Source organism: Beta vulgaris, chromosome 2, assembly GCF_026745355.1.
Source record: "Beta vulgaris subsp. vulgaris cultivar EL10 chromosome 2, EL10.2, whole genome shotgun sequence".
Taxonomy (NCBI): Eukaryota; Viridiplantae; Streptophyta; class Magnoliopsida; order Caryophyllales; family Amaranthaceae; genus Beta; species Beta vulgaris.
Window position 1 is genome coordinate 41,700,412 of NC_079203.1, and position 22,085 is coordinate 41,722,496.

General features: G+C 33.0%; 1 long non-coding RNA gene across 42 annotated transcripts; it reads left to right on the forward strand.

Moving 5' to 3' along the window:
• The first annotated feature begins 920 nt into the window (after positions 1-920).
• Positions 921-9,501, forward strand: LOC104886607 (uncharacterized). 42 transcript variants are annotated; one of them, XR_007271388.2, is made up of 14 exons: positions 921-1,230; positions 1,670-1,743; positions 2,156-2,256; positions 2,556-2,662; positions 3,069-3,112; positions 3,211-3,283; positions 4,266-4,400; positions 5,518-5,637; positions 5,739-5,786; positions 5,870-6,007; positions 6,137-6,273; positions 6,356-6,493; positions 8,090-9,415; positions 9,487-9,501. It is a non-coding gene; the product is annotated as an uncharacterized LOC104886607 (long non-coding RNA). The 42 variants fall into 42 exon arrangements; XR_007271363.2 differs by lacking the exon at positions 6,137-6,273 and adding an exon at positions 7,411-7,543 and having other exon boundaries at positions 923-1,230; XR_789225.4 differs by lacking the exon at positions 6,137-6,273 and adding an exon at positions 7,461-7,543 and having other exon boundaries at positions 923-1,230.
• The last annotated feature ends 12,584 nt before the right edge of the window (positions 9,502-22,085 follow it).

A 22,085-nucleotide genomic window follows, 5' to 3' on the forward strand; every position in this document is an offset into this window, starting at 1 on the left:
CCTTAATAAGTTGATACAATTTATTATTATATTTTTAATAACATGATATTTTATACGTTTATAAAAACTAAATATTATATAATTGATATAGTATGAAAGAGAGGCAAGTTATTTTCTTTCACTCTTGCATTATTGACAAGCAAATACTAAACCTATTAGAATTATCACTATCAAATTAAAATCAAACCAAAATGATTACTTAAATTCATAAATCTTACTTAAATTAACCAACAAATATCACTTGAATTAACTAACTAAATATCAAAATTACATAAAAATAATGATAAAAAACCAAAGAAAACAACATCACAAAAATTAGAAAGAAATTAACATGAAATACAAAAGAAATCTGAATATTAATATAAAAATTAACAACTAAATTACAAAAAAAAAATACATAGAAAATAACAAAAATACACACCAAAATCTGCACCAATTTCAGGTATTCTAAAGAAAATATAGACAAACCAAGCATAAATCTACAAATATCAAAGCAAATAAAAAAATATCACATTCGAACTTTATAAAATAAATGTATAAATCTGGGTAAAATTCAATTACTTCACAATTACATTCGTTCATTACAAAAGTATAACAAGATCTAAAAGTTACAAAAAGAAAAAAAAAAGTTTTGTTAACTTTACTAACATCTTAATCGAAGAAGAAAAATAGAATATTAAACAAGATGAAGAGAAGAGCAAAGAAGAAGAAAAAAATATATTAACAAGAATCGAAGAAGTGAAGATCTAATCTTAGACCTTTTAAAAGTTGGAGTTCAAACACTATTCAAATGAATAGTGTTCTGAGTCACAAAATGGTGAAATTCACTATTCCTTTTGGTGTCATGTGCTGCTCACATGACCTGTCTAAGTTGCATGGCACGCATCAGGCACGTGATGCACCGCCTTATCTCATCTCCCTCTTCTTCACTTCGTCTCTCTCCTCTCTCATCTTCTTCACGTTTCTTATCTCTCCTCTCTCATCTTCTTCACGATTCTCTTGATCTGCATCAATTTTTCTCCCAAATTTTCATTGCTAATTCTTTCGTTAATGTTATGTTGATTTCTTTGATGATTTTTTTGGTTTAGTTGATTTGAAATTGAGTAATTTTATGGTTGCCCTGTGAACTTAGGGTTTCGTTGTTGATTCTTTGCAGATAACTGTGTAATTTTGGAGATGAACAAAGATCGACCATCTGCTACTCTTGATTTCTTCATCTGCAATGTTGAGGTGACGATTTAATTTTCACTGTTTATTTTTTTCCGCTCTCAAATTGGCGAGTTTGGAATTAGCGTTTATGATTTCACGGAAGATGACGAATTGACCGAAACTCTTCAGCAGTAAGATTTCAATTGTTTCATGTTCATTTTAAAGTTTTTTTTTCTGAGTTTCTTTCAATTTCATGTCAGCTTCTTCCTGATTTTTCTCTCCTCTTTCTCTGTTTTTTTTTTGCCATTGCTATGGAGTTTTCTGTTTCTCCATTGTAACTAAGTAATATGCTTGCTCAACTTTCGAGGTTATTCTTCAATTCACCGTTTTATTCAACCTAATTTGTTTCAATCGATTCATTACCGAATTTCTAACTCTATCTTTCTTTATTTCATTATTCACTTCTTATAAACCCTAATTGCCCTAATTTGCTCTGATTCTTTCTCTATTCTTCAATCAGTTATTGTGTCTAATCGACAACATCTCCCTTCTTTTCCAGTAGCGGCTTTCGGTTATTGGCGTTATATTCCAAGGGTTAGTCAATTTTATCTCTAATCTTTAATTTCCATGAAATTTCAATTCTTTTAGTTAGATTATGGGTTTATTTGCTATTTGTTTTGGATCTTGTGATACTTTTTCGAATTTGCTAGAACTAAGATCTAATTTCTCATGGATTTTTTTGGGTTTCGTGTTTTTCCCAAGATCTGGTTAATTTGGAGTTTCATCATTATCTGCGTATAAAAAACGAAAACGTAAATTCATTTAGTAATTCGAATTTTGGTGGTGTTGTTGCCCTGCGTTTCTACTGCTGTTGTTGTGTTATCCTTGCTTGCTGGTTGATTCTATGCTTCATTTGTTTGCGGAAGGGTCTGTTTTGATTATTAGATGGATGGGAGGTTCATTTGGTGTAGTTTCTCTCTCCTCTGTGACATATTCTCAATGGCAGCGAGCCTCGAGTCACCATTGCAAGCTTCAGCAGCAACCTCAATTGCCAAGCTAGACACCTCAACCTTACTTCTTCTCGGCTTCCCATCTCCAATTCTTCTGGTATTCCTCTTTTTTTTCCTCCTTTGATTTCAACAGTACTGTTTTGGAATTAGGGGAAGAACCAAATTACATCTAAAAACGGAAGATTGCGAGAAAAATTGAAAAATTAACTAATTGACAATTGTGAGAAATTTAACTAATTCGGCTTCCCATCGCTGCTTCTCTCTTTTTTTAATTTGCTTTGCCCCACTTTTCTCTTTCTTTGTGAAACTAGAATAGGATGGATGTCACCTTGTAAAACCAGAAAACACAGGCAGTAGGTTTTTTTAACTAATTCAGTTCAGGTTTTGTTGTCACAGCCCGCGATAGGATGTTTATGCAAAGGAGAGTGTTTGGCTAAGAAAGTGAAAGGTTTTGAATCCCCTTTTGATGAGTTTGATTGCACCTTGAAGAACCGAAAGTGAAGGTAATTCTGCAGACTGTTATATGGTCAAAAGTTCTTTTCCCCCGGGAGTTGAGTTCATTATTCCTGATACGTTAGATGCAATGGCAAGAATTGTTGATTTTTAGTAACCCCAATAGTTCTGTTCCATGGGTTCGACATTCGGGTTTTTCCTATTTTTTCCTATTTATAATATGCATTTTCTTGTTTAATTAATGTTCTTAGGTTATATTATTGATTGAGTTTCATGCAATCTTAGCTAAACATGCACAAATATCATAATCATAGACCTTTTAAAAGTTGGAGATGTTATGCAAGCCTCTTCTTGAATGGTGTGGGCATGTGTCAACTTATGATGCTTCTTTCTCTTAGTTTTGGTAGTTTACTAATTTTTTGTATGTGTTCGATGCATTTTTGGTGACATTTGCAGGATATTGTCATGAATGTGAATTCTCCGGGAGGGTCAGGTCACTGGTAATCTTTTCTTATTATATTGAGTTTATGTGCTGATAAATGATGGCATCCTTTTTTCCCCTTATCAAGTTATATGGCTATAATCATCTTCTTGTTAGGTATGGCAATATTTAACACAATGTGGCACATCCGACTTGATGTCTCCACTATATGTCTTGGACTCGCAGCAAGGTGACTTCAAATTTCTTGATTATTCAGCACTTTTGTTCCTTTGTTTATAGACTTCTTAGTTTTAGTTTACTTTCAGCATTATTTCTTTGCCGTATTTTCTTTTTCTTCTCTCTATGGTTTCAATCTGATGCATAAATTAAGAATTTTGAAGAGGGTTGAATGGAATGTCGTGTGGTTGTCTGTAACAATATATGTTGCTGGAGGTCCAAAATGTCAACTTTTTCTGAGGTTCTTCTTTGTTGTAATGAAAGTCTAATTTAAGTCTTGTGTTCTTTTTCTTCACCAAATGTGCTGAATCTAGGCTATCTACCTTCTTCATGTTTTGGTTTGTTTTAGGTTTGCCTATTTTTCTCTCTATAAAGTTTCATTTTTACACCTTTAATTTGATTGGGTCACAATTTGATGTGGGTTTTGTGATTAATTTGTGTTTAACTCATCTCAACCGCCCAACTCTTTTCTCCTCCCTCCTCTTCACTGCCACTCTCTCCAACTCTTTTCTCCTCCCTCCTCTTCACTGCCACTCTCTCCAACTCTTTTCTCCTCCCTCCTCTTCACTGCCACTCTCTCCTCTCTGTCTCTCTCTCTCATCTAATCTTCTATCTTCTAAGCTCGAAAAAGTTAGGGTGCGGTTTTGCCTATGGCTAAGCACGCATAATTGATGACTTGATGTGGATCTTAACCATGCAGAAATAGAAATTTGCGACTCTTTGGCAAAATGCCTTGTCGCACCATGGGCTATTGCTTGAGGATCTTAGAGAAAAAGCCGACTGGCTTAACATTGTTGATATTACAAAAGTAAATGTCGAATATTTACTTTGGTAATATATATTATGTAAAGATATACGCCTATTCATGTTTGGTACATATATTATGTTAAACTAGCTTCTGATTCGGCTTGGACTCTATCTCTGCTATGTATAATTCAATATACTACAAACCACATTTGGGGACTCTTCTCATGCTCTCAAAATTGTATTTTCAGGTTCTTGCGGAAAGAGCTTATCTTTTGGGTGTGGAGCAAAAGTGTGTTAGAGTGAACTCTTTTGGAATAGAGGAGAATATTGGAGCAACTGGCTGATACAGCAGGGCTTCAAGTTGTTGGCTCTACTTATCAAAAGTGAGTATGTTGTGGGTTTGACTTCTGCATATTATAGTTACATGCTCAGCTGCATGTTGTTAGGACAGAGCAATTAAGGTTCTATAATTTTTTTAGGTTCAACTATTCTAAACTTTGTACTTTCACTAATGGTCTTCAATTCAATTAAAGGCTTTAGAATTTCTGTTTTAACTTTATATGATACGAGATTGTTAAACGCTCTCACTCTATTCTCATGGATTTAACGGATTTAATATATTACTATAGATTTCAAAATCCGGAAATTCAGATAGGTGATGCTAGCAGTCCAACTCCCTGCACTATATCTTATCTTTCTATATGTATTCTGGAAGTTCACCTATGATCAGTTGGGAAGTCGCCTAGCTAATACTGCTATGAGATGTGGTTGTTGGAATTGGCTTTTTAGCACTTGGTATCCTCATAGTCAGAAAGTTTCATGTCATCCTATTTTAGTAGCATTAACTATATGGATATACTTTCCTTCAAAAAAAAAACCTATATGGATATACTACTCCTATGGTAGAAGATGCTATGTATGACCATTTCGCTACTTGCAAGATTGGAGTGGTTTGGAAGCAATTATTCATTTGAATTCTTCCAATTTTATTTGCCTTTTCTCTAGGTATTGCCTACTTGAGAAAAAATTAAAAACACTCTATTATCAACTATGATGAAGCATATTTAGATCTTATTAGTCTTTTTTTTTAACTTGCCAATAATTGGTTGCATTTGTTGCGGGGACACCCTCTCCTGTAGTCATGCATCTAAAGAAATATACTGGTTTAGCATGACAATAGCAAAGGACGAGATAAAGTGTCTACCTACACCTTGATAGGGGGTGGTCCTTAGGCAGAGTGGTGGTAGTAATCATTTATGATGCTGCATAGCTTTAGTATCAGAGGAACATGGTTGAGTATGCTGAGCAATCGTTATATCTCATGATGCATACTTCTTTCTGCAGTTGAGTATGCATATTCCTGTATCTATGTTTAAATTTTTATTTTCAGTCCCCATATTTGAAGCTTTATTGATGTCAAGTTGCATCATCAAGAGACTTGATGTTATGTTGCTATGCTGCTCAGTGTGAATTGTTCTTTGATGTTCTAAATATGTTTAGGTGGTGATCGATAATGACATTGTGCAAATCACAATTGCAAATCCAGAGGACCATCTATTAGGGGTGCACTATGATGAAGTCAATAACTCTTGACGCTCCTAATAAGGAATCAAATAGAGGGTATACAAGATTTATTATATGATACTTTTCATCTAAAATGTCAAAATAAAGATTTCTTGAAACAAAATGTTTTATGCTTATGTTAATGCTTTCTTATCTAGGTATTGGGATGTCGTTTGGGATACAAAAGATTACGATGGCACTTACTGGTATACTGCTTACTTTCCCTACATTTCTCATTATTTTCAGCTAATTTACATGGAAATTTTATATCTTGACAATCTAACTGCAGGTTATTAGGATCAAAGTTTAATTTGACTGTAGAAAATGAAGACCAAGTAGAAGTTTCATTTGCATATAAATGTGATTCAACCACTTGGAACACGTTAGAAGATCATTACTAGAGAATTCCAGCTAATCTAGACAGGAGGTATAAATCTGCTCCAACAACCCAAAAATAGTACTTCAGTTTCTTAAAATTTCAGTGGATAGGAAATTTGGAATAGGTAGATGATATGCATGGTATTGACATTGTATATCATGTATATAATGCTTCTAGAATCTTCTGGATTCTATGCATACATGATATTAGAACTTACGGAAGAAATGCCTCCAACAAATATCTTCCAAATAAGAACTGTTTACAAGCTTGATGAAAAGCAGTATGAATATGTTTCACCTGCACTGAATCTTGAGGTTTTAATTTTTCTTTTTCTGAAGTTGTTTTAAATGAACCATTTGATGAAATTTATTAATTACTTTGGTAAATGTTGTACAGATTTCAATATATGGCTATTTCGGATGACAGGCAAAGGATCATGCCTTTGCCACATGATCGCGCGTCAGGCCTTCCGCTTGCCTTCAAAGAAGCTGTTCTTTTGACTAATCAGTAATCCCACTAATCCGGATTTGAGAGGTGAGGTGTACTAAATTAGACTTTGTTTATGTCATCTTGTTTCCACTTATTTGAACTGAACTTGCCTATTCTTATTTGAACCTATTACTCCTGATGTGATATGAACTTGTACGCTTTAATCAGGAAGTAATAGGGGCTGAAGTAAGAAGAACTAAACATAATCTAACTGAATAGATTTTCTGACAAATTAATAGTATAAGTTATTAGCAACCGCAAACACCCAAAAACAAAATGTGGTCTATTTTTCTGTACGTGAGGTTTACTAATGTAATATATTCTTATTAGGATTAGTAAGAATATGCTTAGGTGAAGAACATGCTTAGGTGGTGTGCCATCCTCGAGTGTATATATGCTCTTTAAAAGATACTATATCATGTAGGTGTTCCCTTCTTTCTTGTTGTCATTGCTTCAAATTCGCATGCTAGAATTAGGTATCTCAATGAATAGGAATCATGCCGACAACAATTTAATCTGGATTACACAGGTTTTAATTATGGTGATATTAGTATCCTTCCGCCTACCTTTTAATATTTGGAATTTCATGGTTAGAATCATAATTAGAAAAAGAGATACATGGGTCTATTGTGTTCTGAAATGATGCTGCAATATTTTGTCCAGTTACATGAAGCATTATTTCCTCTCTTTTAAATTTTAGGACGACCGCAACATCTTTTAGATAACTGCTCAAATTGTTTTCCATCCTACTAATAGAGTTAGAAGATTACTCTCTATTCTAAAATAAGTTTTTCCTCGACACTTTATTATTATTCTGCACAGTTACATCACATGTTATTCCCCCTAATTTATTTTCTTTTATCTTTGTTCATTCTAGGGGATATAGGCCTATTCGAGTTAGATTGTTGGAGGGAAACTTGAATTTTAGGGGACCCTAACTTTGTTTATGTTTCATTCTAAAGGATATAGGGCTATGCACAATGTTTCATTCTAGGTGTGTTATGTGTGTCAGATGTTGGACTCGCCTTGGTTGGATGGCTTTTCATGATGGTGCCTAACTTTCTGTGTGTGAGAGAAAATGATCTGTTTAGTAAGGTATGATGTTCATAAGAAGTCTTTATGGGCATCACCAAGTACCTAAATGTAGAAATTTTTTAATTTGGTTTGAAGTGAGGTGGTACAAAATTTAGCGTATGAACTCTAAAGGTCAAAATATTGTCTTTCTAAATATTATTAGGCTAGGCTTGTTGACAACCTTGGTCTTTTGAGAGGTTAATATTGATTGTAACTCTATTGAGAGATTGATCACTTCAAAGAAATGTTATATTTGTTGTCTTTTATTATTGACTTTATTTAGTGATAGTCCACTGTCACTTTTTCTAGCATTTTAGAAAGTTACTATCTGAGCATTTGAGCTTCCAAGTATCTTATATTCATCATCTTTTTAACTTAAGAAGTAATGGTGTGGCTTTAAAGGTTCAGCTTTGACCTTTATTGCTTGTTCAAATATTTGTTAGGTATGAGAATTTTCGGTGTTTTTATGATACGTGTTCTGTTGGTTACTATATGTGTCTTGGATGGCAAAATACTCTAAGTGCTATCTGGACCTAATTATTGTTTGATGTATTTGGCTGCCTGAAGGTCAGTGAAGATAGAGATTTGCCATTTGCTGGCTTAGGGGTAGTAGACACTACTCTAAATAGTCGACTTGAGGAAGCAGTTGACTAATAGTCTACTTGAGGAAGATTAATAAACAACATTATTCTTACCAAGCTAACTAAGATTTAAGAGTACATTCTTCTGAGGAGGGAGTTAGTCTCAAACTTTCTAGCATAGCATTTAGGACATCCTCATACTTTGCTTGTACATTATTATTTCTCATGTAAAGTAGGATGTAAGCAAAAGCCGTCCTGGTGCAAATATTAATAATCATGACTAATTGAGTTGATACTTGATATGTAGTTCTAGAACTAAGCTAAAGCGTAGCTTACAATATATGGAATGCAATTGTGCAATTCTTTGAGAAGCATTATTTATGAACTTGTATTACATTTATTCTTAATATTTGTGCATACAAAGGAATTCCAATTCCATTACACAACCTACTTAATGTTAGCAGTGGTGTGCCACAAAAACAACTTAAAAAGTCGAAATGTATTATGTAGAGTTAAAAAAAGGAGTATAACATAAAATCTTAAAAAACATAGTGCTATCCCATAGAAAAACCCATTTATTTCACAACAATCATCACATAGCCATGTTACACAATAAACACTTGAGATAACATAGCAATATGTTTTTACCCATAAATACAAAGTAATCTTACATTAACTAATAATAATTAAAATACTTCGTCTAAAGTAATAACACTATCAATTTCATAACTAAATTTTAATAATAACCATTATTTGTATGTTTGAAACTCTTTCTTTTTTTTTTGTCAAACCAACCTTTATTTTGGGAAACAAATTCAAAACGGTATTTTTAAACCTTAAATTGCATATAGACAAAGTACTTTCTATAACTAAATGTAATGTAGCAATGACATACATAAGAATATAACGTCCAAAAAATTAATATATTGCACCGCAAAAATTATAATGTTTAAATAGACATACAAGGACACTTGTGATTATTTTTTTTACGATCACTAAGGTTACCCACCTTCCTGGTGTTGAAGTTGGTTGAAACAAATGCATTGCTTTGACAGTTCTAAAATTATTAGGATTAGTGCAACAAAAATCATAGTTAGATAAAATGGAAAGAACTAACCAATTTTTTCTTTTACTTCAACATAAAATTGTGTAAGATGTGAACTAATCTTACTGATTTTGCACATTCAATTAAAAGAAGCCTCTTGCATCATATTGTAGACAGTAAAACCCAGCCAATGTGTAACCAATAGGATTATTAGAAGCCTTCTCAGCTATCCAAGAGCTGCTTCACACGTCTCATCTCTTCATTGAGGTATGCCCAAAGACAACTTTATGAACAATGCTGCAATGGATAAGTAATGTTTGAAGATGAAATTGATGAAGGTGCTAAGCCCACATGACAAAACTAATGGAGCTAATCCAAAACTCGAGCCTGTCGCTAAGCCCACATATTTTGATGCACATGAGGTTGTCTTTCGACCTATCACTAAGCCTGTTGCACATCAAGTTGCTTATGCACTTAAACACTGAAGCTGCTGCAAAGCCTAGCAATTAAGCCACTCCATCACCTAGCCAAGGGACCCTTTTGCTTATTGTTTTGCGGTAAAGTGTAATGCTACAGGTTAACCGTGTGACCATTACAATTAATTATCACTTAATATGAACTAATTCCCTTTTTTTAATAGACATGATTGAGTTCTTGTAACACATAAACGATATTTTAGAGGATGCCAAAGACCCTTAACTAACACATTTTGTGACCCAAAAATAGATTGCCCTACCAAGGGCTATATGCATGTATTGCTATGTAATTACTTTATCTTCTTAACTACCAAGTTCACATGATTTGTTTTGCTTAAATCAAATAGGCTAATGCTTACATTTAGTTATTTATAACCATTTTTGCTACCTTGGGGTGGCCGTGCAATAGCTTATACTACATCAAATTGTATCGAGTTAATCCAAAAAAACATCTAAGATTAAGATAATTAGGCAATCGATTCACTAATTAGATTTTGCTACCTTGGAGACGGCGCGCATCATTTGTTCTTATCCAAGAATTTGACAAAGAACTAAAGTAACATGTGTATAAAATGACTATGAAGCCTAAGATCTTTGATGTGTTATGAAAGAGCGGAGTTCAAGTGGCTATTTCACTTAGATCTGATTAAGCAAGTTGGTACTATTATGGATAGGATTATACACTGGATTCTATTTACATTTACAATCTTTTTTAGTTTACATGAAGAAAAACAAGTGAAAGATGGAGAAAGGACGAAAGGGGAGGGAGTAAGAAGGCGGACGAGTAGGAGTTGACTTTCAAAAAATTGAAAAATCATAAAGATGAGTAAGAGAGAAAGGGAAAGAGAAAAGAATACATTTTTCCTTTTATCATAGAATTATTAATATTAACCTAAATCTTAGATTGCTCAAGACTCCAAGCTCAAATTTCCAACTTCAAATATCTGGAGATAAGGAAGATACATACAATTACGAAAAAGGTAGAACTACGTTATAAAAAACGCGATATTATCTAGAGCGAGCTTTGGCTTGTATAACTCAAAATTTATGTTTTCGTATTTAACAATTAAACCATTTGGGAAAACTATGTTTTTTTTGAGTTTGATTTTGGAAAAACAATTTAACCCTTATAATTACGATATTTTGGGGTAGCGTGCGCGAAGCGCGCGGTACAACAACTAGTACAAAAAAAAAAAGGAAAAGAAGAGGAAAAGTAATGGATGAAACGGTGCTTGAACGACCGCAATCGCGAACACAACCTTGCGATTCGTGCGATGAGGGCTGGGCGAGCGGTTCGCGCGACGAGGGCTGGGCGAGCAGTTCGCGCGACGAGGCTGTGCGAGCGTGTGTGGTGTGTGCGGGGGTGCGAAGGCTGGTCGAAGATTTGTGCTAGTGATTTCTGCGAGGGCTTATGCGACGAGCGTCGAGTCGACGCTGCTGGGGGCTGGGCGACGATGTTCGAAGGTTGTGGTGCGTGTGTGCGAGAGTTACGTGCGAAGCTTGAACGACCGCAACCGCGAACGAAGCTTGAAGGAGATTTACCATGAGAGGTGCGTGAGAGAGAAAGTCGAAGGAGATATACCATGAGAGGGAGGAGTATGAGTCGGTTGAGGGAGAAGTGAGAGTGAGGGAGGCTGAGGAATGAGGATGGGAGGGAAGGGGGAGGGTTTAGGGTTAGAAAGGAATTTGATTTAATGGTTGGATTTTGATCTTTATCAAATCAATGGTCTTAATTCATAATCTTTGACATTATTTCTTGACCAATGAGAATTGAGAGTTGTCAATCACATGGATTGCTAACTTAATCAATGGTTGTATTTTCATCTTACTAAAATCAATGGTTTTTCCCTTAACAAAAAAAAAAAGAAGCCCAAACTACTAATAAACAAGTATTGTATTTTGATATTATTATGATTTGAGTATTCTAATTTCTAGTTCTAATATTATTAGTTTACAACTTTAGAAATTAGTAGTATTACTATAAATTAATAGAAATTAGAAACTTTCGAAACTAAATTAGTATTATTGTTTTTTGAGAAATTATTTTTCTAAATTTATAATTTAAAAATATGTGAACATGTTACCTGCGATGATTGGGGATTAATTTAATGCTAACATCTAAGACGTAAGAAACAGTTAGTCGATTATTGTCGATGGCTCGATATTATGATTTAGGACTTAATGTCTTAATATAATTGCATTTAAATTTGACTTATCTTTTATTGTTGATACTTGTTATTGTGTTAACTTCATAGTATCACTAGTACGTTGTCACTTTATCAATTATCAATAAATTAGTATTTTTATACTTAGTATAACAATTAACAAGTTAGTGAATTACTGAGTTAATCGATCTAATTGAGATACTGACTAAGTTCTAAGTTACTATATGGTTGTTAATAGGTTATTATGTAGTAAGTACTTATTAACTTATTGGTTTATGGTAGATTAACCTTGTTAACAATTAACTTTTGATTTTGATTTTAAATAAGTTAGAATTTTAGTAAGAACTAAAAAAAGTTGGGATTTTAGAAAAATAAACTTGTAACCGAATGTTTACACAAATTGATTTCACTTAATCGTTTGATGATTGCTCATTACTCACTTTACATATGTTGTTCAATTATATACTATGTTGGAGTAACACACAAATGGAATAAGTCATTAGCCAATAATCTAAGTCTTAGTATAGTAACTTTACTCGTTTATATAAATTATTGTTATGTTTATATTTTATTATTGTAGAACATATGAACCCTCGTTATCATAATTTAGGCCTCATATGAATCGTAGTTATAAACATGTGATTGTCATTTGTTATAGTATTATAATATACATAAGTCGTTATACTAATTTATAATCAATAGAGTATTAGATTGGTTTTATAATGATTTTAGTACCAAATATATTATTATTGCTATTGTTACTATTACTATTACTATTACTATTACTATTACTATTACTATTACTATTACTATTTCTATTTCTATTGCTATTGCTATTGCTATTGCTATTGCTATTGCTATTGCTATTGCCATTGCCATTGCCATTGCCATTGCCATTGCCATTGCTATTACTATTACTTTTGAAACTATATTTGGATTACTCATTAATAATCAATCTCATATATATTAGTTAGAATGATTCCAATATTATTATATCGTACTAAAGTATCTTAAATAAATGATTGTTATCTTAAATTAGTTTATCGACTTACAATGATCTGTTCATTAATCTCATCTGACAACAACTTATTCTACTTCAATTAGATTTTTTTTAGTTTAAAAATCAGTTGAAATCAAATATGACTAGTTTAAATAGAATATAGCTATATTGAATCAACTTAATGACTTATATTGATACATCGTCCATCTAACCCAACAACTACATATTAGTTCAATCATATGTTTTATGTTTCAAAATGCATTTCACATAAAGACGATTAACTCAAATACCGTATTGTTATCTTGAATTAACTTAGGGGCTACCATTGACACATTCATTATGTACAATAACAAATACTTGGATTATTTAAGTAGATGTTTTTTTTGTTTCAGATTCCATTATACATTGGAAGATACAATGATTAACCACTTACATTAACTTGATTATAAACTAATTCATCATTATCAATAATTATCTTAATCTTTGACCACAACCAATCACCAATTCATTATTGATAGTTACACATTGGAAAACTATAGAATAATGAAGAATTTGAAACTAAAATTCTCAAAATCAGCCGAATGTTGAACCTTTAATAAAATAAATTTACATAAAATATGGCAACTTCAAAATGCGCTTTCGTAGACAAATATAGATACGTCTCTTGGTGCTATCGTTGTATTCGACAAGTTTAATCTATGTGACAAAAGTCCAGTTGAGTTGGAATTTCCTACAATGAATAATGACTTGACCCGAAGTGAGACCCGAAGTGAAAAGATGTACACGACATAATCGATATCAAGTTTTACCCGAGTCAATGCGGTTTCCTTAAGAAACTGAAATTAACTGAATCCGAACTGAAAATAACTGTTTAACTGATAGTAATCGGTAAAAAGTCAACTGTTTAAACCAAAACTGCATGGGTTAAACCAAAAGACAACTGTAAACTGAACTGAATTTAACTGAAAATTGAATTAACTATATGGATTGAAACTGAAACCGAAAAAGTTTAAACTGAATCGGTTAAGATCGAAAAATTAACTGAATTAACTGAACTGAAGTCAACTGAACTGTTTGGTTTGAACCAGAACTGAACTGGTTAACTGAATTGACACTACTAGTCATGAGGATATAGAGAGAAAAATATAATAAACAACTAGGATAGAGGGAGGGATGATCAAATTATTCCAATGATTTGATCAAAGTTAGATCAAATCCAAAAGTCATGAAAGAGAATAAATGACAGGCCTTATCAATAGTGAGTTGTAGCCATCTACTGGCTACAAAAAGAGTAGAAATAATTAAAAAGTAGACCATATATTACAAGTAAAAAAACCATAAAAATAAATACTAGATCATAAGTGAGGTGAAAGAGACTGAAAATATTAATATAGTTGATGCTCAATTTTGGATTTAACCATTGGATGCTCTTACTCTCTACCTTTATCTCAATTAGAAAAGTTTGCAAATCTTGAACTTGAGGGGATAACATTGTTAAAATCCCTAGGCCCTTGTGCAATGTATAATAACATTTGAATAAGAAAATTAAATGATGTGAAAATTTATATTATGTTGTTATCTTTTCTAAAGTTTCCATAATATTCTTATGATTTAGAAGTTTCTCAATAATGCTTTTATCATTGTCTTATCATTATATATTTTATTATATTAATATTCATACATTTTGATCTCATTGGTCCGAATTCAAGTTGATGAATTTGAACTTCCTGTTACAAGTGAAAAAAATGGTTTCCCACTTTATACATAAAAATTAGCTAATTTTAGAGCATATAAATCTCACAAAATGAAAAAAAAAATAACTACTATCTACACTATTAGGGAATAACCGCATCAATAGAATAATTTTCTACTAGTGCATGAATTAGTTAAGACTTAAATTATATACAAGTGTCATATAAAGTATAGACATTCAATAAAACAGGGACGTGAGAGTGAGGGATAGCTCAGTTGGTCGAAACTTCCCCTCCCAATTTCATTAGATCTTAAGATCAATTCTCACCACTTGTCCTTATAACTCTCTAAACACACCCAAAAATAAACAGGCCGGGATGTGTCATTTAAAAAATCCTAAAAATCAAACACCTTGTTCAACAGATAACAGCAATGGATCTCAATCTCTCTCTTTTTTTTTTCAAATCTCACATTTTGTTTCAATTTGATTTACAACTTTTTTTTGGTATGATTTGATGAGATGAATAGTACTGAAAAAGGTCTATATGCACTATGCAGTACGCGTCAACCTCTCCCCCAAGAAAAAAATGCAGTACACGTTAAAGATAGAATCCAGATTTTTAATCCATATATAATCTTCCATAATACAGGGCTTTACCCTAATGATGACAATTGGTGGGCTGAATGAAAGACACATAAGCAACCTTCCGTTTCTGGAAGAAGCTTATATTATAGTTAATGAACTTTCCCCTTCTAGAATGAGCATATATACACAAATAATCTTGCATAGTGATTCCCAGCAGCTTTGTCTTCAAATCTTAGGGTTTCAAAGTTGAATAATAATGAGTGCATGTTTTTCTTTTTTATTATATTTTTGCCATAGAGAGCCTCAAAAGCCATGATATATATAATATAGATAAAATCATATAATTACATATTTTAGGTACTATTTTTTGGACTCTATTAGCTTACATATAGGTTAGATTTAAATCAAATAAGCTATTAAATTTCATTTCTAAATATATTATTTTATGTAAGATAGTATAATCGTCCCGTATGATATATTACCGTATTTAATTTCAGTGTGTTACATTCTTTTCCTTTTAGCTATGAATCTAATTACATTACTTACATATAATTATATAAACAATCTATTTGCTTCATTTGCCTAAAATTTAGAAATAAGCCAAAACTCGCATATAACATGTAGAATAAAAAAAAAATACTCCAACAAATCTCAATAATGCAAACAGATAAGAACGGAGGGAATATCAAATACATATTCTAAATAGAGTATATAACTAAGAATATTATATTTCCTTTTCTCTATTGTATGTTGGGAAGCCTCAAAAGGGATTTAAAGAGATTAGGGGATTGATCTGGCATTTGATAATCCTATCTTTTTTCCACTTTCGGCAACCAAAAGAAATGGGCATCATATGTGTAGGCAGGTTGGAGGGACACGTGGAAGATCAGGGTTGGTCTCCTTTAGAGGCTGACGACCAACCATAAATGAGAATGACTGAAAGAGAGTGAGAAGATATGTTTGCTTTGTGGAGGTTAAGGGTAGGCCTGGTTTCACTACTTTGGAATTTAGCAAGGTCAAATCTCTTGCTATCTATAATAGTATAATTGTAGATTTGTAGTAATAGATTAGTTGGAACTTGGAACCCCACAACATCTTCAATTCTTCATTAAGACATGGACTTATTTTTTTATTTTAGTTTTTAAAGTGAAGACATGGGCATTTTATAGGCCATGAGTTGTCACTATGTATAATTCATAGTTTTCCCACCACTAGATTATTAATTATAAAGAGAGTATACATAAATCTCTTTTCACTCAATAAAATTTAATATATTATCATAAAAGTATATATACTTATATATTTATTAAAATAAGAAGAAATACTCAGACCTGTTCTAGTAATAATGGCCTTCCATTCAGATGCCCATCATACACCCCCAACCCCTCCCTCCCCCCCCCCCTCCCTCTCTTAAATCCAAGCAAATGTTTGGGTTACGAATTGAACCCTAGACTTTGTTAAGGAAAATGAGAAAGTTCACCACTTGAACCAACACCAACACCTATATATACATATATAAAGGTTGGTTCATTAAACAAATCCTTACATGAGAAGATGAAAACACTTTTTAGTAGTCCTTTTTAACAATTAAAACTATCTTTTACCCTACAAGACCAAATTTAAAAGGGTTACTCGTACTATGTAATATCTTAAAAAAGATTATATTTTTACCAACTATTCACACATTCTCATATAAAAGTAGTTGGCCTTACAACAAAGTAATCTCTTATATTTTCTTAACAAATGTAATCCTTTTTTAAAATTATTACATGATAATCTTTTTTGTGAATGTAATTTTTGTAAAGGTTGATTCCACAAGGAAAAATTAGTTACGATTGAGCCAAAATGGATTACATATTAGTGAAAAAGTATTACAACAAAGTTTTTTATCATATTATTATATAACTATTTGTTCCCATAAGAACTATATATATATATAATATAATATATATATATATATATATATATAATTATATATATAATTATCAACTTATTCAAATCAAATTGGACATCTGAATTTCAGCTCACCAATACATCGATTTCTATATTTTTTCGATATTTGTACAATGATATATTGATTTACTTCTTAGTTTTGAAAAGAAGTTAAATTCTAACAAGACAATTTTCAAAACTACAAGTATTTAATAAGTTTTTTTTTTTAATAAGTTGGTTGTAAACATTAGTAAGTTGAAGAAGGTGTTTGATTTTTTCTCATTTAATAAACAAGTTTAGAATTTCAATTTGATTAATGATTCACTTGTACAAACAGTTTTGACTAATAGTGTATATGAGTTTATCAGCTCATTTGCAACTCTAATAAGTACTTAATGGCAATGAGTTCGTGTGGATTCCTCATTAGTTTAGGAGCAATTTTTGGCCACTAGTTATTCTCCTTGTGCTACACACAAGCTAAGCTCAAAAGAAATTTGAGATAGAGAAATCTTTTTTATGGTTCATCAAATCTTGAATCCCAAAACAGGATATTAAATATGCATACTAGTTATCATATGACCTTAGATTAACTTTTTTTTTACGGGATCTGGGATAATTAGTGCAGAAGAAGGTGCTAATTACTCTGTCAAAAGAAAGGAATCATTTGGGTAGATTGCTGCCCATGTGCATTCATCACATGTCTTCCAAACTTGGGAACATGCAATGCAACAAATGACCCAATTGTTATGGTTTTGTGGCCTTAACGTTGCAGTTCACTTGCATATATTGCTCAAAGATTTTCATGTGCACTGTTACGGCTACACTCCCACCGCCCTTCAAAGTTCAAACATGTCCAGAAAATTTTGTCGCTTTTCTATTATTTCTCTCTCTCTGCCTCTCTCCCTTCATTGCTGGAAAGCTTATAGATCTTACATATATATATATATTGAGGTCAACAAAGCTCTAATGTTGTAGCTTTTGCCTTCAAATCTCAAGTACAAAAGCACAATCTCTTTTAGTTTTTTCAGTCACATGCATATATTATTTATTATGTCAAAGATTTTTTTTTCTATAAGTTTTTTTTTTTTGAAAGGCAAGGAAAAACCTTGATAAGTTCGGGAAATAAAGGGGATTCCAACTTGTCAAGGATGAAAATCGTTCCCATGATCTCCTGAAATCGGAGGAGAAGCTCTAACCACTAAGATATCACTCATTCTCATTTTTTTTTCTATAAGTACTAATAATATTTTTAATATGTTACTTGAAGTATTATGAGCCTTTATTGTACATATAATCCCTCCTTTATATACTTATAGTGTTTGATCTTGCACAAAACTTTTTCCAATATAGTATTTATTACTAACTAATCTTTAAAAAAGCAATATACATGCTAAAAGAAATTACTAACTAATCTTTAAAAAAGCAATACACAGGCTAAAAGAAATAAGACATATCGATTATTGTTTTTATTCACAGAAAAGAGATAGCTTAAATTAAAGAAGTCTTGTCCTGAATGACAAGAGGTAGATCATCAGGTGGCCACTCTTTCATCCATACCAAGTCCTCCACCAAGCATAGTGAGGCATTGGCTATGAATTGTGCAACTTTATTACAAGAGCTACTAGCAAAATTAGAAACACAAAAATCAAAAGAACTGGCTAACACAACTACATCATTCACTATGATTTTAGTAACAGAAGCTTCTTTCCTCTTTTCCTGAAGCATCAAGACCAGACTGAGACAGTCAGACTCTATCTCCCCACTATCTGATACCAAGCATCATAAGCATACTTCATTCAAAACGCAACTACCATAGCTTCAACTTTGATTACAGGTCCTTCATCTCTCACACACCCTTTTGTGGCCATATTCACATCCCCGAGATGATCTCGCACAACCATCCCAAATCCCATTTTCCCCTCTTTCACATCAGTGTCAACATTATTCAATTTCCCCCTATTAGTGTCAGGAGCCTGCCATCCATGCTCAGTTTGTGTCTCCAAGATTGCTAGGCTCGGACCATTTCGTGCATTAATTTCGTTGGCCTTCTCATAAAACCTTATTGTTCTTTCACACAAGAGTCTCGCATCAATCTTCTTTTTCTCAAACAGCCACAAATTGCGCATATTCCAGATTTGCCAAACAACCATCATGAGGATTTCCGATGCTATCTTCTCCTTGTTTGCTTCTGGGAACGAAAGACACCATTCTTGGAAGCTATTTATATCTTGTGTACACTCAAGTCTCAGAGGTGATATTTTCCATAGGAGATGGTTCTCTTTACGACTTAGCGCCATGTGAGCCATAGTTTTTGATTCCTCTCCACATCTTGGACACACACTTTCAACCATCATCCCTCTTTTTTCCGACGTGACCATGGTGGGAAGTCCATCCTTTACTTCCCTTCACATTAAATTTTGAACCTTGGGAGGCACTTGGGCTTCCCATAAAGCCTTCTACAGTACTATAGCTTCAGCTCTTGATGAATCTCCAACATATCCTTTTCTATGTAGTACTTTTCTGTGATATGCACTCCGAACGGAAAAAATTCCATTCTTTGTATGATTGCAAACCAGCAAATCAATTTGGTCACTTTATTTTCGCTACATGAACACTCCTTATAGTCTCTACCTCCTCCTCTCTTAGATATCCCTCCAAGTTCTCAAGATTTCATCCATCTCCCGTTGCATTCCTCCTCTCCGTAATAACCTTATTAGCATTTTCCTCACTCGGTAGGCGAGTGAAAAGCATCCATCTAGGAAGTACACAGAGTCCTTCTCCCATTCCACCATCCCATGACGAACTATCTTTCACCAGTCTTCGCAGAGAGAATAGACCTCCACGTGAAGCTTGCTTGAGATGGTAATTTTTTTCATCCCAAATTGATGTCCTTGAGAAGTACCTCCCCTTTAAAACTCTTTGTTTGTTGCTACTCTCCAAAACTCATATTAAAAGAGCTTAGATCACGCATACCAAGCCCCCCCCCCTCTTTTTTGGTTTACACATCTTTTCCAAACTTATCAACGTCGATTTCTTTTCATTCTCTTTTTGACCCCACCACAAGTTTTAGCACATAGAATTCATGGAATCAATAACACATTCAGGTAGTTTAAAGCATTCAATAGCGTAGGTAGGTATGGCTTGAGCAATAGATTTTAAAATTACCTCTCTCCCTACTCTTGAAAGATACCTTTATTCCATCCCTTTATTTTTTTCATACTCTATCTTGAATAGTTTGGAAAACCACTTTCTTGGATCTTCCAATATAGGTTGGGAGACTAAGATATTTCTCGTGTTCGTTTACCGCCATGAAGTTCAACTTCGACTGAAGCATGTTCTGCATATTAGTACTAACATTTCGGCTAAATAAAACTTCTGATTTTTCCATGTTAATTCTCTGACCCGAGGCTATCTCATATGATGTGAGGATGTCCAAAATAGCATCTACTTCAGCTTCACATGCTCGAGTGAATTATAAGCTGTCATCCGCAAAGAACAAGTGGGATATAAGAGGGACATTCCTAGCAATTTTCACAACGTGATTAACTTGCTTTGTCTCAGAATCTTTGACAAGGGAAGATAAACCTTTTACAAATAAGAAAAAGGAAAGGGGAGATGGGGTCCTCTTGCCTAAGTCCCCTAGTAGGGAAGAACCTCAACGAAGGGAAACTGTTATACAAGATAGAGTAAGACATTAACGTTATACATCTCATTACAATCTCCACAAACCTCTTTCCACACCCCATTTTCAGCATCGTTGCTTTTACAAAATTCTATTCCACTCTATCATATGCTTTACTCATATCTAATTTCATCGTCATACTTCTTTGTACACCCTTTTTTTCTTACTAAGATAATGAAACATTTCATGAGCAACAAGTATATCATCAGTTATGAGACGTCCCTACACAAACGCACTTTGAGACTCACTTATAATATATGGCAGTATAGATATGAGTCTGTTTGATAAAACCTTCGAAACAATTTTGTATATGACGTTACAAAGGCTAATAGGTCAATAGTCCTTTGTAGTATTACATACTTTTCTCTTAGGAATTAAAACAATGTGAGTGTGGTTTATGTGCTCAATAGATGCCCCATTATTCAATTTATAATAGCCCTATTTTTAAGAGCGTTTATTAAATGCTAATTATATTTATTAAATTAATCATGTATCGAATTTTGTTATTTTATTTGAGTTAGAGTGTGAATTTTTAATTGCAGTGTTTGTAATGTCTTTATCGATTCAACTACGTGAAGTTATTACTATTTTTTTATATATATTGAACCTAAATTACGTATGGAGGACCTATGACATGTGATTTATATAGTTTTCTAAAGTGAAGTCTTCTGGTATGGTTGGTTGTGCAAAAGTTGTTAAGAATTACTAGTATTATTGGATAGATTGTTGAGGTTGTGTTCATAAAGGAATTTCAGTTTTTTAAGACCATTTGGTTAGTAATTATTTTTATCAGTATTATTGAGTTTAAGGATCGTTATGGAATTCAAGAGAATTGATGGAGTTATAAAGCTCTCAAAGTCCTTATATATCGAAGAGAATGGATCGCGTATGAGGTAACTTTTATGTTCTGTATAATAATTTACTCATGCCGTTCTGTGTGTAGATCTCTTTATTCTATTTTTGATAAATAAGTTCGTATTGTGGCCATAGTTATAAAAGTGACGTTGTGAGTTGATTCTGGAAATATTATGTGATAATATGAATACGCAATTGTTTTGTTGGCTTAGTTTATGAACTGAAAATAAAAAGTGGGAAAGGTATGGGTGGAGGATGGTTACTTCTTTTGACCTGGTATGGTTGGCTACTCTCCATATGAACCTTGGGGGTAGTATTGATGTGCTCCATACGAACTTTGGAGGCGGTGTTTGTCCAAATCCCATACTTGTCACTGATTTGTTTAAGAGAATGAGTTATGCCAGCGTTGTACAGAAAGAAATGATTTGAAATAAAGATGTTTATAACGGGCTGAAGTAAAGGTTACGAGTTTTCCAGTCATTTTGGAATTTTCATTGATTGTATTTCTTCTCTGCATTTGCAGGTTTCGTGTTGTGAGCTTGGAATCAG